Raw genomic sequence first — 22,665 nt, forward strand, 5'->3', positions numbered from 1 at the left:
CAATTACGGCACTTTTGATTTTCAAATTGGTGGCTAAGTCTTCCCATTTTGACTCTAGAACTTACTCAATCGGCACCCGCAACAACCCGCATCAGCTAAACTCTCCCGGTGGTAGGACACAACGGACCGGATTGAGGCCCTCGACAATGATGGCCACTTTTTTTTGTTTTATTCAGACGGAATCCACCCGCAATCAGCAACATAATCAAGACTTTTTTTCTATTCTGCGTCTTTTTCTGAAGCTGAAAACCGACTGACCTTCAAAAATTACCCCAATTGAAACAGTTCTAGTGGTAGCAGAACTAAACACCAAGATTTTAAACAATAATGTAATCTAAAGAGTTCCATTTCCTCGGCAAATCAGAAAAAAATCAGCCTCGTTTTTCTCAACATCCTTGATGCAAGCAAACACACTGATTCAAAATCACGGAAACATGCTTGACAGATATTTCGCGACAGAAAATCGTCGCGAGAGTTAAACCTGCTTAATTTGGTTTAGTGCCGCGGCGACAATAGCATTTGACCATAGTTTTTCAACGCTCTCAGACTCAGTCGCCCACAGATCGTTCGAGATCGATTAGACAAGATGGGCATTTAAACAAAGTCTACCGCTTTTGGATCGCCTGATGAGATTAAAGCAAAGATTCAAGCCATCGACTTGAAACAGAAACCCGTACACTTTGGAAAGTTTTTGCCTTCCTCACTGAGGAAAGGCTATAAAATTACTCGAAAATTGAACTTCTAAGTATCTTAGCTTCCCCCTGATAATTTTGGCTCGATCCTCAACTCGATTCACGTTCGATTTCGAGCCAGATCGACACGAGGCTTGAGCCAAAATTCTCTATCCAGGTTTTTAAACGAAAATGGCGTTCGAATGATGAACGCCCGAAATGTCAAAATCACGCGGTAATACCAACATTACGAAAAAAGTGTACCATGGCATGACAGCCACATTTTTTTTCCTAATGTTGGTGCTACTGCGCGATTTTGACATTTTGGACGTTCACCATTTCGAACGCCATCTTCGCTTAAAAACCTGAATAATAAAACAAAAAAAAAATCTCAGTGCTGCCGAACTTCTCATAGAGTTATCTACGTGCGCATGTATTAGCGGTATACGCACTTCGGAAGGAACCGGTCAAGAAAAAAATCAAATGGGCAGCAGCGGCAGCGCAAGCAAGTCAGAGAGGGTGAAGAAAAGCCCCAAGACATCGCTCCATCTCCTTTGTTCTGCTGTTCGTCAAGCTGTTTCTTGACCCCTTTCCTTCCGATCTGCATACTAGCCTATTGCGTGTACGTACACGAAAAAGATTGAGGTTAAATTTTGTACCGACCAGAAAAACCGAGAGCAAAACAAATGGTGTGCTAGTGTGCGTGAGCTCGGGCTTAGATAAGTGTGCTGATCTTGATTTGAATTCATCGCTAATAAAGGTGAGTTCAACCAGAGAATTCGAGAATTAATGGCAGCCCTTCCGACCACGCTGCCGTGCTGAATTTAGCTGGCGCGCAATCGCAGAAAACGCAAACAAACTGTCAAATCGTTGCGCAAGCGAGAGCACATCAGGGAAAAAGGAGAAAAAGAGAAGCACACTCGGGTGAGAAGGCGCGTAATCAGCACGCGTGGATCCCAATTATGCTGAATTATCGTGTGTGAGAGTGAGCGGAACGGAGCATGCAGAAACCGATGATACGAACAAACAAAAACATTGATGAGAGAGGGATCGTCCATGAAATGTGGCCTGATCGTATGAAGTTCTGAAAACATTCTTTAAAAGTTCTATTTTCTTGCAAAGGTCCTATAACGTATGACGTATGGGACTTTCTATGATTCATAAAACTTATTTTATCTTATAAAAAACGAATAGAAAAAACAGAAACAAACAAAAATATAGAAGGTAAAGAAAAGTTCTGAACTCGGTAGCCCCTTGATTGTGATTGAAAATTATAGTACAGTCGGCTCTCTGGCTGTCGATCTTCTCGATATCAATATTACTCCATGTACCGATGAATTCTTCAGTCCCTTCAAACTGCATACTTCGATTGTCTTTATTCCTCGATATTTTCTCTTGCTTGAAGGATCTCTTCCTCGACGGTCCCTTCGATTCTATTTGCTTTAAACATCTATTCCGGTTGTCAATAATTACACTTTCTCATGGCTTGCATAAACATTTTTCTTTGAGAAACGAAGCTTTGAAGGGTGTTTGACATTTCTTTGTTTTTGTTTGCTGGACGTTGCCATGATTAGCTCCCATAGCTGGTTAGCAAGAAAAAACAAATTTCAATCGAGTCTTCATTTTGCATCGTTCTGTAAACTGATGCTTCTCTTTCTCGACGGTCCCATGGATATTGACAACCAGAGAGTCGACTGTATATGACCACGCAGAAAAACAAGGCATATTTGAAACAACAAAACGTATAGAGTAATCTACGTACGTATGTATTGCGTGTACGTACACGAAAATAAAGTGAGGTTAAATTTTGTCTGCCAGCAAAATCAAATGGTGCGCTAGTGTGCGTACGCGAAACGTCATAAAGCTCTATTGTTGATTTGAAAATCATTATTTTTGTTGAATCAACGCTAAACGTCAAAGCAGCTTTTTCGAAACAACAAAAGACTTTTGTAGAATTGAGAAAATCAAGGTTTGTTTCAACGCAAAATCGGCGTTGATTATATTCAACAAAAATTTTGTTGATTCAAACCTTGTACAGGCTGATTCTACAAAACATTTTTCTGTGTGACTGCAATTTCCATGGAATTTATCTATTAATTTATTAGTTTCATGGATTTATTTACGATTTTTGAATACTATGCCATCATCCAATCCAAACCACACGTGCTCTTTGGACGCTCCCCCATTCGAGCTATAGCTTTTCGGATGGACATCGGCATCGCATGCTTTCGTCCTTTTTCCGTGCTTTTGTCTTTGTTTGGCCTGTTCGCCAGACCGCGCGGCCCATCTTCGAGTCGAGGAGTCGTTGTTCCGTCATTCATCATCGTCGTTGTGGTGCGTCACGTCGCGTGTGCGAGAGTCTCCGAGAGCTGCTGGCCGTGCCAATCCGGCGTGTCGGTGTGCGTGTTTGTGTGCGTTTTTTCCTCCGTTTGTGGAAGAGTTGCGAGAAAGAGAGCGAGAGAGAGTGTGAGGGCAAAAAACGGGAAAACCGACGGCGATTGATTCGAGTCGAGGCCTGCTGATTATTTAGAAGTCATTTTCCGGGAAAATCTGCGTGGGTGAATTTTCCTTGTCCAAGACGCGCGCGGTTGTTTTTGCTTCTCGTTTGCAAAAGTGAAACGGAAAAAATCGACTGTCAGTCGGTAGAGCGAGAGAAAGAGAGAGAGAGAGAGAGGGAGAGAGCCAAAAGTTATCAGCCGAAAAATCGTTTGATTTCGTTCTAAACGCCAGGATTTCGTGTAAAATCCAGTTTTCCGGAAAACTCGTCGCGTTCCAGCTGGAGAATTCGTGTCGAAAACCGTGAATCTGCCCGTAAATTTCCAATCCCGCCGCGGTTTGACCGTGAAAAGGAAGAAAAACCACGAGGAAGAAATTTCCGGATTGACAGTGTGTGTGCGCGGAAATTGCATTTTCCAGACGTCAACGAAAATCATTGGATTTTTCCTCGAGTCCCCATCCATAAGATCGTGTGCGGTGAGGAGTATTTTTCTGAATAACGCTCAAGTAAGTTTTATTTCGCAAATTTAGTGTTGTCGGAAATTGTGCAAAAATGAATCATTGGGCTGGAGAGAAAAACGTGTGCGAGGTGTTTCCTTTTTGACAGGGCAAAAATAAGCGCGCGGTGGTGTGAGTGTGAAGCTAGGCTTGCTGTACATGTGTTGGTGTGGATTTACACATGTAAACATTGCCCACAGCCAGTGATGCCAAAAATAACACTGTTGTACTAAAACAGCTGTTTTGTTAATTTCTTTTCAACGGCCAGTTTTTGACATTACGACAATAGTAGTTTATGCAACAAGTTGCAAAAAGAGGATTTTTTTAGCACGAGTCGTACATTTATCCAACGAGGTTCACCGAGTTGAATAAATACGAAGAGTGCTGAAAAAATCAAGTTTTGCAACGAGTTCCATAAAACATTTTTTTGCAATTCCAAAAAACACACATTGAGTGAAATTTTATGTCAAATTTTCATGTATTTTGTCAATAAATCGTTTAAATCAAAAAAATGTTGAAAAGTGTTACTTTTCGAAACAAGTGCTGAAAAGTTCAACTTTTCAGCACCCATTTCTTGGCCTTCTATCGGATGGGAAAGTAAAACGTCGGTCCATTTGCGTAAAAGAGGTTTTGGGTGACTCACCACACAAAACCTTCGGACGCCTAGAAATGAGCAGAAACTTGTAACAGAGCCCACAAAAAACCCGGGGTCGTTAAAGTGGATTGCTTTGATTTTTGAGTGCTGAAAAGTAGAACTTTCAGCATTTTTTTTTTTGAAAAGTGTTGCTATTCGATTCTGTTATTTTTGGTACAGAAAAGTAGGCTATTTCGTCGTTCAAGAATGACAGGAAAAGTAAGTAGTTTCACGACGTAATTGCAAAATAGTAGTTTATGCAACACGTTGCAAAAAGAGGATTTTTTCAGCACGAGTCGTACATTTATCCAACGAGGTTCACCGAGTTGGATAAATACGACGAGTGCTGAAAAAATCAAGTTTTGCAACGAGTTCCATACAAATTTTTTTGCAATTTCGAGAAACACCCATTGAGTGAAATATTAGGTCGAAATTTCATGTATTTTGTCAATAAATCGTTAAAATCAAAAAAAATGTTGAAAAGTGTTACTTTTCGAAACAAGTGCTGAAAAGTTCAACTTTTCAGCACCCATTTCAGTGCTGAAAAGTAGAACTTTTCAGCATTTATTTTGAAAAGAGTTGCTATTCGATTCTATTATTTTTGGTACAGAAAAGTAGGCTATTTCGTCGTTCAAGAATGACAGGAAAAGTAAGTAGTTTCACGACGGAATTGCAAAAAAATACTTTATGATATCGTTTGGGCTTTTAGAAAAGTGACCCTCTACCAAGACTCAAACATAATCGAAAAAAAAAATATTCCGAAGGCATAATTAGGAAATGGAATGATTTTTTATGGCTGATATTTTTTTATTATCCATCATTCATAATATATTATTATTATCATTCATAAATAACGTATTCCTGTCCAAACTAATAAATTACTAAAAACTAGTTGTTAAAGTATCGTAAAGCGGCATTACTCACAAAAAAAGGATTAAATTAGGAAAAAAAAAATTTAAACGAACGCCTGTTTAACATTCTTGTCTGCCACGATATGTTCTTGAACGGTTATCAAAACGTTTGCATTACTCCCTTCTGAATCTTGAAGGAAGAATGTTGTTAAACGGTTCTAACGACGTTATCCAACCCGGTTCAGAATCTTATAGTTAAGAGTTCTTATGGCATGTTTAACAAACGTTCTCTATGCAAGTAGGACGTGCGCTGGTTGTGCGCTGGTAAAACTTAGTTAAACCATGCACATTTCCAACGGGTTAAGAGATGTTAAACAAAAGAAAAACAAGCGCTTTTTTCAGCGTTCAAGAGTTCTCAGGGACGTTGGGAAAACATAGTAAATGAGTTGAACAACAAGTTCGGAAATCTTTTGGCGAACAAAGTGTGCTACTTGGGTTATCATCGTTGATCGGAAGGCACACCGCCGGTTTAGTTTGTTTAAGTTATTGTTTTAATTAGGCACAATCGTTTACTAGGTGCTCTGTTTCCTTTTCGTTAAAATTCGTTGATCGTAATAATTTATTCCAACTGGCAGTTTTAGTAATACTATTCATTTAATGAAGAGTAAAGCGTCTTTTATTTACTATTTTCGAAAATTGCTCAATCAAATCAAACCATCCACATTAACGACCCCCAGATTTTTTTTGTGGTCTCTATTACAAGTAGGTATCTAGAGAAAAGAGTGACTTGTCTTGAAAGTTTTTTTTAATTCATAACTTATTTTTATTAGGTCCTTTTAGGTGCTGTGACCAGGTTGGGACCGAGGATCGTTAAATAACTAATGTATAACAAAAAAAAAAAAAAAAAAAACAAAAAACTCCTTAAACTCCATACTTGGAGATCATGTAACTGACGAGGGCTACTTGGTCCAAGCGGGTCTTGCAGGTCTTGAACCTGCCGATGTACTCGGAGAAAATGCCCCACAGTTCAGCCGAACTTAGAGCACCTCCCCGGCTTCCTCCTTCGTTGCTCCACCGTCTCGGGAGCCACTGCTTCCTTGGCTTCTTCCTGCGGTGCGAGGGCGATCCTTCAATTTTCCGTCCGGAACTGCGCCCGGCAGCGAAGGGAACTCCGCCGGCGTGAACGCCGGAACTGCTGGACTCTGCTTCTCCGCCTTCCTTGCCGGCGGTTTCGGTTTCGACGCCTGCTGGCGCCTCCGGATGAAGTCCGCACGCTTGGGGCAGCTGCGGTCCTTGGCTTCGTGGGCTCCAGAGCAGTTGGCACACCGCTTCGGCTCTGCTTCTTGGACTTTGCACTCGTCCGTCTTGTGGGGACCCCCACAGTTGTTGCACCTCCCCTTGAGGTGACAGTTCCTGGTTCCATGACCCAGCTGCAAGCAGTTCCTGCACTGGGTCACGTTCGGCTGCTTGTTCCGGTAAGCCTCCCACCGGATGATAGTGCTTGCCCCAACATTCATTGCAGAGAGCTTCTTCCGATTGGTGTATCCCTCTTCAGCAGGTACTTGACCTCATCCGATTTCAGTTGATCAGGTAAACCACGAACAACGACCCGGTGAAATCGTTCGCTTCTTCGGGCGTGGGTGTAAAATACCACTTTCTTCCTCTGGAGAAGCTCCTGTAACTTGTCAAAATCTTTGTCAGAGAAGCAGGTCACCTTGGTTCCAAATCGGGTTAGTTTGTAAATAGGATCGAAACCAAATTTACAACTCTTTACTATCGCCACGAGCTTGTAAAAATCCTTGGTGTTCTTCACCACAAAAGGTGGTTGCTTTTGTTTACCTGCCGATTGGCCGAATGGTGGAACCGCCGGGACGTCTCCTCCACCTACTGGGCTGGCATTGTTGTTGTTTTTGTTTTCCGCTAGCGGGCTGAACTTGTTGTTGAGCAGATTCTGCTTAACTTTTTCATCTCCGACGATAGCTCCGGTGACCTCAAGGGACTTCTTCCGCTTCCGATTTCGGTGGATGAGTTGAAAATCATCCGTCTCGGAGGTCTCTTCCACCTCCATCCGTCAAAAAACTCTACGCAAGCAACTTTGCCTTTTGCGCGCACGTCACAACACGTCTATTCTCTCGGAGCTATCGTAGCCAATTGGTCTTGAAAGTTATTCTCCACGAAATAGTCAGTATCAGTTGGTTAATTTCTCGATAAGAACGTAAAAGTTTGGTAAAAGTAGAGCAACAGACTGCCAACACTGATGAACGTCCTCCCGCAAGAGAATAAGAAGAAAACTCACGCACACAACTATGCGTGCGCGTATGTTTGGGCACGTTTTATTTGCCAAAACCTTGGAGGAACGTTCGTTCGGAAGAAAAACACCAACAGAACATCACCACCACCACCACATTAGGCAAAGATCCACGTGTGACCGAGCTCTTCCCCACCGGGTTTCGTTTGGGGTGACTGAAATGGATTACGATGCATTTTCCTCGCTGGCTGGGGCAAGCAAAAAAAAAAAAGCTCCCTCGAAGGGCATCGACGCTCCGTTCTGAGCCATGGGAAAGCAAGCTTAAATTCTTCGAACGTATTCTCTGCTGAAACATTGATTACGCATCGGAATTGTTAAGGTGTCGTCTTTCGGAGTTCGTTTTGTGCCGAACTACGACTTACGAAGAATACACGAGAACGACGTTGGTCACTTATGAGCTGATTGTTATGCAATCGTCGTTCTGATTTGGTTCGTAATTCTTGAACAGTGTTGTACGTATAGAACTTTTGGTTGTATTCATATGAGATTAACGATGGTGGAATACCTTTTTGTCGGGTTCAAATTTAACAAAAAAAAAAAACGTTACCTAATCCACCTTTAGGCAGTTGATGCCTTCCTCACATTCATATAGTAAATACATTCAGTCAAAATAGAATCATTCCCCCGTAACATGTTTACCAAATAAAGCTTTATTATACATTTCTCATGATAGGTTTGTTATAACTTCAATCTTTTGTGCTCGTTGGAGCTCCGCGCATCTTATTCATCAAAATATCTGAGAACCGGCTTAAAATAATGTATAAATAACACTTAAATGCTAATAACTTTTGATAGGGTTGTCAGATCTTCAATGTTTTGGGCTCATTGGAAATGTCAAATTCCTCAAAGGTCTTTCTAAAATACAAAAAATGACGTGTTTTCTTACAAATACACGGATAGAAATCCTGTCCGGGAAATCGACAACATTGTTGTCGATTTGCTCTAAAATTCGTTTCGTAATGTTGTCGACCAGTCGTCCGGTAACATTTGCATTGAAATCGACAACAATGTTCTCGATTCTGAAGCGTGACGATTGGGTACGCCTGGCTCAAAACAAAAAGCACGCAGCCATCCCAAACGAAGGGTGGCGGTTTAATCGGTTTTTGAATTGACCGTTGGTTTTGGTTTTTGAATTGTCCGTTGGATATTTCTTTTGGTTCAGTAAAACAGTTGATTCGTTTTTTTTATTTATTGAGGCAACTAATCTTTGTGTGAGTGTGTGAGTGTGTGTGTGTGTGTGTTTGTTTGGAATATGGGAATACAAGAAATTAGTGTTTTTACAATCAGGAAACATGGGGATCTGGGAATTGAAGAATGTGGAGTTTTTGGGAATATGGGATTTTCTGAATCTGGGAATCCCGAATCAAAATTAGGGAATTTGTGATTTTAGGAACTTGGTATTATGTTATTTTAGAGATTTGGGAATATCGAAATAAGAAAATTTAGGAATTCAAGAACCTGATAATGTGGGATTTTGAGATTTAGGAATTAAGGAATTAAGGAATTAAGGAATTTGGGAATTTGGGAATTTGGGAATTTGGGAATTTGGGAATTTGGGAATTTAGGAATTTATGAATTTAGGAATTTAGGAATTTAGGAATTTAGGAATTTAGGAATTTAGGAATTTAGGAATTTAGGAATAAAGGAATTAAGGAATTAAGGAATTTGGGAATTTGGGAATTTGGGAATTTGGGAATTTAGGAATTTAGGAATTTAGGAATTTAGGAATTTAGGAATTTAGGAATTTAGGAATTAAGGAATTAAGGAATTTAAGAATTTGGGAATTTGGGATTTTGGGAATTGAAGAATTTGGGGATTTGGGGATTTGGGAATTTAGGAATTTGAGAATTTAGGAATTTGGGAATTTGCGAATTTGGCGATTTGGGAATTTGGGAATTTGAGAATTTGGGAATTTGTGAATTTGGGAATTTGGGGATATGGGAATTCAGGAATTTGAGGATTTAGGAATTTAGGAATTTGGAAATTTGAGAATTTGGTAATTTAGAAATTTAAGAAATTGGAATTTAGGAATTTAAGAACTAAGGAATTTGAGAATTTAGGAATTTAGGAATTTGAGAATTTAGGAATTAAGGAATTTGGGAATTTAAGAATTTGATAATTTTGGAATTTGGGAATTTAAGAATTTGGGAATTTGGGAAAATGTGAATTTGTGAATATGGGATTTTAAGAATTTGGGAATTTAGAAATTTGAGAATTTGTGAATTTGGGATTTAAAATTGAGAATTTGGGAATTTGAGAATTTGGGAATTTAAAAATTTGGGAATTTAAGAATTTGGGAATTTGGGAATTTGAAAATTTGGGAATTGTGGAATTTGGGAATTAGTGAATTTATTAATTTGGGAATTTGGGAATTTACGTATTTGGGAATTTGAGAATTTGTGAATTTGGGAATCTGGGGATTTGGGAATTTGGGAATTTGGGAATTTAGAAATTTAGAAATTCAGGAATTTGGAATTTAGGAATTTAGGAATTAAGGAATTTAAAAATTTAGGAATTTAGGAATTTAAGAATTCAGGAATTTAGGAATTTAGGAACATAGGAAATAGAGAATTTGGGAATGTAAGAATTTGGGAATTTTGGAATTTGAGAATTAAGGAATTTGAGAATTAAGGAATTTGGGAATTTGGGATTTTGGGAATTTGAGAATTTGAAAATTTGAGAATTTGGGAATTTGGGAATTTAGGAATTTAAGAATTTAGAAATTCAGGAAATTAGGAATCTAGGAATTCAGGAATTGAGGAATTTAGGAATTTAAGAATTTAGGAATTCAGGAATTTAGGAATTTGGGAATTTGGGAATTAAAGAATTTGGGATTTTGTGAATTTGGGAGTTTGGGAATTTAAGAATTTGGGAATTTGGGAATCTGTGAATTTGGGAATTTGGGATTTTGAAATTTGAGAATTTGGGAAATTAAGAATTTAGGAATTTGGGAATTTTGGAATTTGGGAATTTGTGAATTTGTGAATTCGGGAATTTAGTAATTGAAGAATTTTTGAATTTGGGAATATAAGAAATTGGGAATTTGGGAATTTGAGAATTTAAGAATTTAGAAATTAGGGAATTTGGGAATTTGGGAATTAAGGAATTTGAGAATTCAGGAATTTGGAATTCAGGAATTTGGGAATTAAGGAATTTGGGAATTGGGGAATTTGGGGATTTGTTAATTTTGGAATTTGGGAATTTAAGAATTTGTGAATTTGGGAATTTGGGAATTTGGAAATCTGGGAATTTAAGAATTTGGGAATTTGAAAATTTGGGAATTGGGGAATTTGGGAATTAGTGAATTTGTTAATTTGGGAAGTTGAGAATTTGGGAATTTGTGAATTTGGGAATTTGGGAATTCAGGAATTTAAGAATTTTTGAATTTGATAATTTGGGAATTTAAGAAATTCGGAATTTGGGAATTTGAGAATTTGAGAATTTAGGAATTTAGAAATTTGTGAATTTGGGAATTTAGGAATTTGAGAATTAAGGAATTCAGGAATTTGGGAATTGGGGAATTTGGGATTTGGGGAATTTAGGAATTTGGGAATCGGGGAATTTGGGGATTTGTTAATTTTGGAATTTGGGAATTTAAGAATTTGTTAATTTGGAAATTTGTGAATTTGGAAATTTGGGAATTTGGAAATCTGGGAATTTAAGAATTTGGGAATTTGAAAATTTGGGAATTGGAGAATCTGGGAATTAGTGAATTTGTTAATTTGGGAAGTTGGAAATTTAAGAATTTGGGAATTTTGGGAAATTTAGAATTACGGAATTTGGGAATTTGTGAATTTGGAATTTGGGAATTTAAGAATTTGAGAATTCGGGAATTGGTAAATTTGGGAATAAATGAATTTGCTTGTGAATTTGTTAATTTGGGAATATGGGAATTTGGGAATTTGGGAATTTAAGAATTTGGGAATTTAAGAATTTGGGAATTTTAGAATTTTGGAATTTAAGAATTTGGGAATTTAGGAATTTAGGAATTTAGGAATTTAGGAATTTGGGAATTTGAGAATTTGGGAATTTGAGAATTTGAGAATTTGGGTATTTTTAATTTTAGAATTTCAGAATCTTAGAATTTTAGAATTTTAGAATTTTAGAATTTTAGAATTTTAGAATTTTAGAATTTTAGAATTTTAGAATTTTAGAATTTCAGAATTTTAGAATTTTAGAATTTTAGAATTTTAGAATTTTAGAATTTTAGAATTTTAGAATTTTAGAATTTTAGAATTTTAGAATTTTAGAATTTTAGAATTTTAGAATTTTAGAATTTTAGAATTTTAGAATTTTAGAATTTTAGAATATTAGAATTTTAGAATTTTAGAATTTTAGAATATTAGAATTTTAGAATTTTAGAATTTCAGAATTTTAGAATTTTAGAATTTTAGAATTTTAGAATTTTAGAATTTTAGAATTTTAGAATTTTAGAATTTTAAAATTTTAGAATTTTAGAATTTTAGAATTTTAGAATTTTAGAATTTTAGAATTTTAGAATTTTAGAATTTTAGAATTTTAGAATTTTAGAATTTTAGAATTTTAGAATTTTAGAATTTTAAAATTTTAAATTTTAGAATTTTAGAATTTTAAATTTTAGAATTTTAGAATTTTAGAATTTTAGAATTTTAGAATTTTAGAATTTTAGAATTTTAGAATTTTAGAATTTTAGAATTTTAGAATTTTAGAATTTTAGAATTTTAGAATTTTAAATTTAGAATTTTAGAATTTTAGAATTTTAGAATTTTAGAATTTTAGAATTTTAGAATTTTAAATTTTAGAATTTTAGAATTTTAGAATTTTAGAATTTTAGAATTTTAGAATTTTAAATTTTAGAATTTTAGAATTTTAGAATTTTAGAATTTTAGAATTTTAGAATTTTAGAATTTTAGAATTTTAGAATTTTAGAATTTTAGAATTTTAGAATTTTAGAATTTTAGAATTTTAGAATTTTAGAATTTTAGAATTTTAGAATTTTAGAATTTTAGAATTTTAGAATTTTAGAGTTTTAAAATTCTAGGTGGTAGAGTGTAATGTGGTGTGTGTTTGTGGGTGTTCAGCGCTTTCTGCAGGACCGAAGCTTGACCGCTATCGGCTCCAGGATGCTCGACGGAGTTCGAGTTGGGTTGATGCGTCTTGTCCCGGGCAGCTTTTCTTGCCGTCGTGGTGCAATCTGAGGTGACTGGAGATCTGGTGGAAGAGGACGGCGTCGCAGCCTGTGGAGGGAGGAAGGTCGATTAGATCGATCGATTACTAGTTTTGGGGAGAATTTGTTTATCAATCTTACCAACTTTCTGAGGGTTTCAACGGCTCGTTGAAGATTTTTTCCCGCTGAAAAGAAGGAGGAGGAGGAGGAGGAGGAGGAGGAGGAGGAGGAGGAGGAGGAGGAGGAGGAGGAGGAGGAGGAGGAGGAGGAGGAGGAGGAGGAGGAGGAGGAGGAGGAGGAGGAGGAGGAGGAGGAGGAGGAGGAGGAGGAGGAGGAGGAGGAGGAGGAGGAGGAGGAGGAGGAGGAGAAGAAGAATTGCTACCCAAGTGTCCAACTGAAAACACCGCCAACAAAGTCGTTCCGGACCGAGTCGAAATTCACAAGTGCTTTCGGAAGTGGCAAAATCATCTGTCCGGGAGAAGTCAACGGTCGTTCCGCACCAGCAGCGGCGGCTGATGATTTCTTCTCGCTAAACAACATCTTCTTCCGCATCGGCCGTGGGGCAGAAGGATGAGGAAGAGGTTCCGGCGATGCACTTATTCCGCTGTCCTTTCACTTCTCCCGGGCAGGTGATTTTGCCACTTCCGAAAGCACTTTTTAACTTCGACCCGGTCCGGAACGACTTTCTTGGCGGTGTTAGCAACTGGACACTTCGGCAGCACATGCTGGTGCTTTCATTTAACACAAAGTACACTTTATTTCACCAACACCCTCGGGAACACCGTGAACTTTTCCGGTCCTCCGGTTACTTCTCCCGAAAACATAAAAAAAAACTAGGTGTCCGAAGGCTTGATTGTTGAGGCAATTGCAAACATTTTTTTACACCTAAGCTTCCATCCACCCTGGGATTCGAACTGACGATCTTTGGATTGTTAGTCTGACTGCCGAACAGCGACTCTACACAGCAAAAAATCCGATGGTAAAATCTCATGCAAAATCATGCACATCACCTTTGTGAGAAAAAGCATGTGACCGATTCTTAGCGAAGCTACACCAAAATGTCACATTTTTTCAATTTTCAATATGATTTTTAATATGAAAAAAATCATTTTTATTATTTTGCAAGCGATTTTCTCGAATCGCGATTTTTGGTTTTGTGCCCTAATGAAATGTTTGGCTCGATTTGGTCAATGTTCTTGGCTTTTAAGGTAAGAAAACGCATTTAAAGCACCAATAATTGCAATGTGCTTTAAATGCGTTTTCTTACCTTAAAAGCCAAGAACATTGACCAAATCGAGCCAAACATTTCATTAGGGCACAAAACCAAAAATCGCGATTCGAGAAAATCGCTTGCAAAAAGTGCACAACTTGTTTCAATTCCTATTTAAAAAAGAAGCTTGACTGATGGTATTTTTACTTATGATACGATAAAACACATCATTATCCTCAACTCTGCTTGAATGCTTTTTAATTTATGTTGATTTTCGCAATAAAAGTCATTATTTAAAAAAATCTCGTTATTAGGCCCTTTTAACTTTCCAACTGTTGTTCATAATGGGCCCTTTCTAGATGCAATTTCAAAGAGAATTGAAAGGGCACTAAAGCGCTGTCATACGATTGTTGTGTTGAATGATGTTTATGGGACCTTTTGTTCAGTTAGAAATAATGAGGAATTCAGCGAACATTATGTTTAGGGTTAGTGAAATTTCACGATTTCGCGGGCAGCGTGAAATCCGTGAAATTTGGCTTTTTCCGCGAAATCCCGTGAAATTTTATGTTTGTGTGAAAATGTAACGATTTTTCTCAAAATATTTAATCAAATTCAAAAAGAATAAAAATAACTTAAAGAACTACTGTAGAATTAAGCGAGTGAATACCCTGGTTTAATTACTAATATAGGGTTAGTAATTTTTGACGATTTCGTGAAACTTATCAATTTTCTCAAATCCTTTTTTTTTAATAACTTATATTATTAGTTTCAATTTAAAAGCTTGAATATACATGTATGTCAAGTTGATACGAACTATTTGAAGAAATATTCAGTATTTGAGTTTTTTTTAAACTAGCTAAATATAGTAATATTTTCATTCGCTGTATTAAAACTTTTACTACTATTTTATTTGAATGGTTGAGTTTTGGAAGAAATTAAAAGAATTAAGCTTAAAATTTCCTTTTATTTTAAGCTTAATTCTTTTAAATTTTTTTTTTCTTTGGAATCATATTTTAAAAACATATCAAATTTTCATTTTAGGCCTCCTTAATTTTAACACTATTTGTTTATTTGGGTGGATTATTCCAGTGAAAGTTAAAAAGCAGGCCAAGGGTGCATGATACTGATGATACTCGTCGGTTGACACACCTAGGCGAGGAACATCCCGGAAGGAGCCCAACTACATCCGTAGTGCTGTTTGGACAAAACGGCATGGCTCTGGTTCCTTGCAAGTGTCCTATTTTCTTACCTCCACGTTGGCTTGGTTTAGTCATCATGATGACAAGGTGTAACCTAGCTGGTGGCCTGTGGAAACGACTCGTAAACCTTTGACCAGCGAGGGTCAGAGTAGAGACGGCTAAAAGAAAGGGCGCGACAATGTGGGAAAGGGAAGTAATTTGTGATTGTAGACGGTATTGTTTTGATTCGCAGTATGTTGAGTCAACTGCTGTGGATGTACCTGAAACATCGCACAACGGGGTTTCTCTTCTCTTCATTCTCAGCTACCACCTATCTTCTGTTTATTTTGTTTCACTGATTTTCTAACGCGGCTTCTGTTTACTATCCTCCATTTGATTTCGATTTTATTCATTTGATTCTCTTATTTCTCAACGCTTTTCCACTCTATTTTACCAATTGATGCTGCTGCAACAAACTGTCTGCTTTCCCTTAATTTGGCAGCGATGTCAATTTTGTTTATCATGTGTCTTTTCTTTATTTATCTATTTGAATAATTTCTCATCTTCCCTGTAAATTGCCCTCAATACAATCTAAGCTTGTTTGTTACCTCTTTTTATTAACTATTGTTAATTTCTATATCTACTTCATAAATTACTATCTTCCTTTTACTATTGATTCTTTACATAGTATATTTCCTTCACTGTCCATTGTTTTGAAACTTCACCCTTTTCTTAAGCAAGTGAGGTTCGAGCCCTTACTCAATTTATGGAATGATTAAAGGATTAACACAAATATTACTATTGTACTTTTGAAAAACTTTTCTAAAATGCTTAGGACCAAAATATTGTAACACAGCACCGCGACAAAAGAAATAGCAACAGATAAACACGACTTAACATAAGAGAATATTTCAGGAGAAAGCAATACACAGTAGAATAACAACTAGTTTTTGAATTCAAACTAAAACTAAAACAGTACTTGCTTTAATGAAGATTGATAGGCACACTATAAATGGTTAGGCGCTTATACTTACATCAAACCCTACGTAATGTACCACCCCCGGCCGAGTTAAAATGCGTAACCGGAAAAGAAGGTGTGCATGCCTGGCACGAACACTCAAAGCGTGTTCTAGCGTGTTGCTCGTACTGACTCAGAGCAAGGGTGAGATGTAGGTGTAAGGGCAGTGCGTGTTCGTCGGGAACCTAGTGCATAAGATCGGTCAAGGCCCGTTCTTACACTGAAAATTGCGAATTGCGAATTATTCCAGTGAAAGTTAAAAAATATTACTTTTTTTGTTTTCCTTTCTCATTTAGAATAAAAATTTAAATTTTGTTAAAAATGATTTTTGCTAATTGTTAAATTTAGTTTTTGAAAAGTGAGATAAAACCCTTAAAAAATATGTTTAATTGGCTAAATGTCACAGAAAATTCAAATTATTTTATTCATTTTGACCGTAGAAGATTGTTAAACTTTGCTTTGATATTAAATTCAATAAAAAATAAAATGATATAACAGAAGCAAATTAGCGAAAACATTTAAGCTTTATTAGTCGAATATTAAAAGAGCAGTTCAGCAAATGAGAATACGCGTGTCCTACATTTTGTTTCAAAATATGTGTAGAGCCCAACCTAAACCAGGAAGATTTTTTTTTTTAAATTGGGAGAAATTTTTTGTGTCGCATTCAAATTAAGTTATTTTTTTTTAGTTTATTGAAGAATAATATATAATGAAGCATAAAAAGTAGTTTCTGTTATTTAAACATAGGATTTTCAGAGTCATTTGAACATTTTTAAAGATCCGCGAAATTTGCGTGAAATTTGGTGTTTTGAAATTGTGGTCCCCGTGAAATTTGCAATTTTCGAGCGTGAAAAATCACTAAGCCTATTATGTTAGTTTGTGAAGTTTTGTGATCGAATGGTGAGAATAAAGCATGTGAAACATAAAAATTCTTCAAATGTGTACTGAACAGCATCCGCGGGACCGTATTAAATATTGTGTTTCGGCGAAGTTTTTTTTCTGCAGAAATCTTTGGTGAAACGTAAACCAAACGTTGTTTTGAAGTGAATTAGTGTCAATAATGTATGAAAAGTTCACTTTATAACATAGAAAGTTCCTCAACTACGAAAAACTAACGAAAAAGAAAAGGGCACAATTGAACTTTTTTTCTGGTTCGGAGTGAACATTGTTATGGGCCCTTTTGAGTTTTTGATTTTTTCAATAGGAATTGTTTGTTATCAATCTGATTCTTGGAGGGCATGTAGGGAGTGTACTAATGAATGGAATAGTGTAATAATCCCGAATGTTTACGTTTTGGTTTTGTGCCCTAATGAAATGTTTGGCTCGAAATAAGGTCTGCAAGTCATTGAATAGAAGAGGAGCTTTTTCATAAATCTGCTCCTTTCGTTGTCCCGTCACGAAAAGAAATGGCTGGCAAAAACTCAAATTTCATCCAATTCTTTCAGTTCAAGGAGCAAAAGATTTGTTTTTTAATTTGTGATAATGTGTAGAAGAGCAAAAGTTTTTAAAAATCAAACTGGCAAAACTGTAGCGATTTTTGTAGTGTGCCTTTTAAAAGTCCAGTTTTACGATGTTGTCTCGTCACGCTACATTTTTATTTCAGGGGAAGCACAGGTACTATATGGTTTATTCTGCATGATATTTCTTTGTAGGAAAATCAATTATCTTTCCAAATATGTAATAACATTGGGGGGTTTCTTCTTTTATTTTGCCACTACAGCCAAAACGCTGAAAATTTTTTTTGAAAAGAAGCCGAAGAATCGGTCATGTAACTTTGTATGAGAAAACGTGTACACAAAAAGCATGTACCGAAGAAAAAAATCAGGTCTGCTCACCCCAAAAATAACATCAATCTGGCGAGAGTCATGTTCAGATTATCAAGTCCGCGCCCCAACCCACTCGGCTATTTCGCCGCTACAAAAATAGTTGAGCATAAACTGGGTGAGAGGCAATCACGCTTACCCCTACACCACCAAACCGGGTCATAATATTTTGATATTTGAATGTAAATTATAGGAATATGCTGCTTTGATGCCCAGAATACGACATTGTTTTATGCTCTTTTATTTTAAGTTTATGCTCTTTTATGCTAAGTTTTAGTAAAAACACAAACTAATTTTTTAGAATGACAAAAGATGCATAATATGATTTTCGACCATTTAAATATGAAAAAAGGACAGCATTTAAACGGTTACTCGAAACACCCAACTAGAACGGATCAAATTAAACTTTGAGACAAATTCCTGAAGGTCACATTTCACCCTTTGGCATCGCATTTCATCGGCTGGAAATAAAATCTGCTTAAATTGCTCGTTGTTTACTTCCCCCCACGCAACGGGCGGCGAATTTGGCGCTGCATCCAAAACTACACTGCACGAGCACGCGATGATGGACCGGTTAATAATATTTCTTTTTTTGGCACTCGTGTACGAGCGAAAATTACTCCCATTTTGCTTGGAGAAATGCCAAACTATATCGCTCCAATAACAACATCGATAGAACCATCAAAAAGATTCAGCTGTTTGATTGGGATAAAGAAGAAAAAAGTAACGACAAACAATTGCAAAGCGAAATTTAACGTTTAATGAAAAATGTTGGCGGCGTAGCAGAATTCAAAAAAAAAATACTAGGCAATTTCCGACCTTTGCGCAAAATGCATAACCTTGCAACAGTGGACAGTGGCGGCGGGGCACCTGCAGCGTTACGAAAGTGCCCGGTGTGCCAATCCAAAACCAATTAATTTCACGTCTTCTCGACCGGGGGACAAACCTTCACACTCCATCACCATCCAACCGTGAACGGGCTTGCTTGCTTATGCGCGCCACTTGCCTCCTCCCGAAAGGGCATCATCCTTGATCTTTGCCATTAGAAGGCCATTATTGTGTCAAAAGTGAAATGTGCAACAGATTTTTCAAGTGCGGGGTGGCATCCCCCTGCCACGTGGGAGCAGTTTTATCCCACCCCTTTCCTCTCATTTCTTTGCAATTTTCTGCTTCTTTGGCTCTTGTAACGACGAGAACGACCGGAACGAGAGCACTTTCGGTGCATAATCCTCGTTAATTGAAAAATAGTTTTGAGTTGCATTTATCAGGACCGTAGCATCTTGAGAGTTTGCTGAAGAAACGAACTTCTCCTTTCCAAATATTTAAGATTGTGTGGTAACGCTTTTTGTCTGTCTATCCTCCTTCCTTCGCTATTCACTTACCAGAATATTTTCTAAATTCTAGACAAAAGTTACACAAATTCTGATTTTTTTTCATGATTTGAACCTTTGAAACCATCGGATAACACTGACGGATAACAAATGACAAAAATGACTCCGCACTCCAGGAGAAGCTTGATGTTTGGGGTTCCCAGAAATACGTGCACTTTGAGTTTTTCTTCGGCAGAGTTGTTCCCTGGAACACGAACTATGAGCTCATGAAATTTTTGAAAAATGCAAAAATCGTTAAGGGGCTCAAAACTGGCAAAAACCAAATATTTGGGATTCGGACCTAGTACACCTAGGGGATCATGCCCTTAACATTCAACACCCTTAAAACCCATATTTCTGGTAAAAAAGACCATATTAACCCCCATCTGACAGCTCAAAATATGGAAAATCTGGATCTATTGCAACCCGAAGCATCCAATTTGGTCAATTCCATCAAAATTTATAAGATTTTTAAGAAAAAAAGGGTCAATTGAGCGTTAAATGCCCGCCACATTGACCCGTTTTTGGGTAATCAAATGACCTTTCCATGATTGCCCGGAAAAATAATGCGCATCGTTGTTGGATAAGTAATCTATAACATTTTTATTGTAAAATCCAATAAAAAACCCAAGCGCCGCAAAATTTTGGAAAGTTGTTTAAAAAAATAATTAAAAGTTGTCGTTCTGGTTAAACAAAAATATGAAAAAGTTAAAAATATTTTCAACTGTTTTTAAAATAAACTTTTTGAAAATTGGCCTTCGTCATGCACACGGAATCGGCTTAATAATTCATAACAAAATTTTTGAGCCGATTTGGTCAAAGGGAGTGTTCTTTTATTACGCAACGCAAAATTTGGGATTTCCTCAACCCTTTTAGACCTGAAACCATAAATCAAGGTCTCCTGAACTAGCTTATAATTTTCACATGGTCTTAAAAAAAGACAAATCCCAAGAATAATCCATCCAACACGTGTTTAACCATCTAACGCCCATTGTAGTATCAGTGCACCAAAACTTTGAGATCTAATTTCTCTGAGATGTGACCCTATTTTCAACTGCTTCTTTTTGCACATGTGACCAAATTTCATCCACATTGATGGAGTACGAGCGTTTTTACAGACCAAAATGTATACAAAAATGGGGTATTTTTGGGAAAATAATTAAACACTATTTATTACAAGCTGCCACAACCGACACAGAAGCATTTAAGATGATACAAAAAATGTTCAGGAATCTTATTGACCTTTCTTGATTTTTCAAAGTGCGGTAAAATCAATAGTGACAAATAAGTTTAAAACAGTCAGAACTAATAAAAAGCAATTTAATTGATTGTAATGCGGTCAAGAAACTTGTTATAACATACAATTTTGTATAATTTAGTTATTCTTAGGCTTGTATGGGATCACACAGAATTATTGAAAGAAATTTAACTAGTTTAAACTAGAATAAATTGCAAGAGCAGTAGCAACCTGCGCTAACTAACATTCCCGTCCCTTAAAATCGAGGTCTACAAACTGACATGGCGGGCGCCGTTGGTGACCAATGACTGTTACCTATTCAACATTTCAACATTTCCCTATTTTTTTTAAATTATTATTATAAAGTAACGTAAACTTTCTTAAAAACTTCCATGGTTACATGGTTACGGGTGAAATCAAGTTCATCCAGTGTGTGGTATGGTCACTTAACATATCAACCGGCGCTTAATTTACAGACAAGTTGCTCTACGCAGAAAAAAAACCCGAGCACCAAAGATGTCATTGGGACTGGTTATTGATCTTTCGAGCGCACTATGGTACATTGGGTGGCCAAGTTTCAAAAAAGTGACCTTCTCCAAATATTTTTCTCGAAAGTAAACATTCTAACTAAGAAAAATCCAAATTTTCAAAGCTCTAAGTTTGTTCATTACGGAGATACGCAAGCTGAAAGTCAAAAAATGGAGTAAAAAACTAGCGTTTTTCGTAAAAAAGGCTGATTGTTTAATTTTAACATAGCTCAGCCATTTTAAATGTTTTACTAGGACAAATATACATCGTTGGAAAGGTAATGAGATAAGCTTTGAAACTATTAATAGATAAAATGTAGTTTCTAAACCAAAAACTGAAGTTTTCATCGAATAACTGGAGCATTTTTTTGACAAATCATATTTTTTTGTGTTTGTTAATCGAGTACTTTTTTTGCTAACCGATGCTAAACATGAAACTAAGATCACTTGAAAGATTGGATTATAATCTAACATTGCTGAAATTTCCAGCCTGCGATTTTTGCGTTTTCGGAGATATGCCATTTTGAACATTTACGTTTTATCAAAATTTGCTGCAATCTACATATGCGCCCGTTTATTTCACTTGCTTTGCTACCTACTTCGTGGGCATCGTCGCTTCAAAAATCAATACCTGGTTTCAAGAAGTTCGAAATGACTTTATTGGAATTTTCTGTTGCCTACATTGAGTACCTTAGTCAAAATAAGGTATTCGTACCGAAGGTCTCAAGTTATATGGCATGGACTCACAAAAAGAAACACACAGCAGTAAATAATAAATATTTGACTTAAAATGAATTTATTACGCTTAACAAAATTTTGTTGGAGGGGAGGAGAGGGGGGGGGGGGTGAAAGAAACAGGAGGGAGGGGTTGTGTCCTTAAAGTGGGGATGTATTAGCTTATCCATAATTTAATAATATAAACTTGCAATACAATATACACGCAATTCTGATGCACTTGCAAATGTATGAAAAGACTATTTATTATAAACAATCAACTATTGAAAAACATGAAAAGTCATAAAAATCGACGTATATCATTTCAATACCATACAATAACCCAAATTTGTATGAAAAAACATTTAAAAAGCAAAAAAATAATTTGGCCGCCTGTTTGTAAGGAGATGGCCCATAGTGGAGCGCGTCTTTTACGTCACACGAGTCGTACTACATCGTCGTCTAGCCGACCGACGACCGACCGGATGGTGGTGATTTTTCTACTGCCGTATGCTCAGCTATTTGTGGCGTGTGCCTACATCTTCCGATTTGTCCACCTAGTCGGTGTACCGTCAACTGGGGCAAATGGGGACATTCGTTGTGTGTAAGTTTGGCGCTGCCTAAACAAAATATTGTTTGTAAAACATGAACAAAACAGCTGTTCTTTTGCACCCTGCGTGTCCCTATTTGCCCCAGCTGACAGTACTCTGTTGCGAAGAACTGTGTATGGTAGCATAAACCTCGTGATGTTGGTGGTGGTGGCGGTGTGGTGTTACAAGTTGCTCGTTTATGGAGAGAGTGAGAAAATTTGGAGCAGCAGTCTTTGCACGTTTAATCCCGCTTGACCTGTGCGAGTCGTTACGGGGCACTTTAAACCAACACGAAGAATGGCAACGTGCCGGCAATGCTAAACAGCAGAGAACTGAAGGCCATCAGCTACTTGTGGTAGCGTCGATTGATGGATGACGATGGAAGACATTTTTC

At 37.0% G+C, this 22,665-nt stretch overlaps 1 protein-coding gene across 1 annotated transcript in view; it reads left to right on the forward strand.

Annotated features, from left to right (window-relative positions):
• Window positions 1-2,976: 2,976 nt before the first annotated feature.
• Window positions 2,977-22,665, forward strand: part of LOC6033816 (sodium-dependent phosphate transporter 2) — a 108,212-nt gene continuing 88,523 nt past the window's right edge. Inside the window, exon 1 of the mRNA XM_038262508.1 lies at window positions 2,977-3,674. The gene's annotated coding sequence lies outside the window, so the exon portion shown is untranslated. The remainder of the gene's footprint in view (window positions 3,675-22,665) is intronic.

The sequence above is a fragment of the Culex quinquefasciatus genome, chromosome 3 (genome assembly GCF_015732765.1).
Source record: "Culex quinquefasciatus strain JHB chromosome 3, VPISU_Cqui_1.0_pri_paternal, whole genome shotgun sequence".
NCBI lineage: Eukaryota > Metazoa > Arthropoda > Insecta > Diptera > Culicidae > Culex > Culex quinquefasciatus.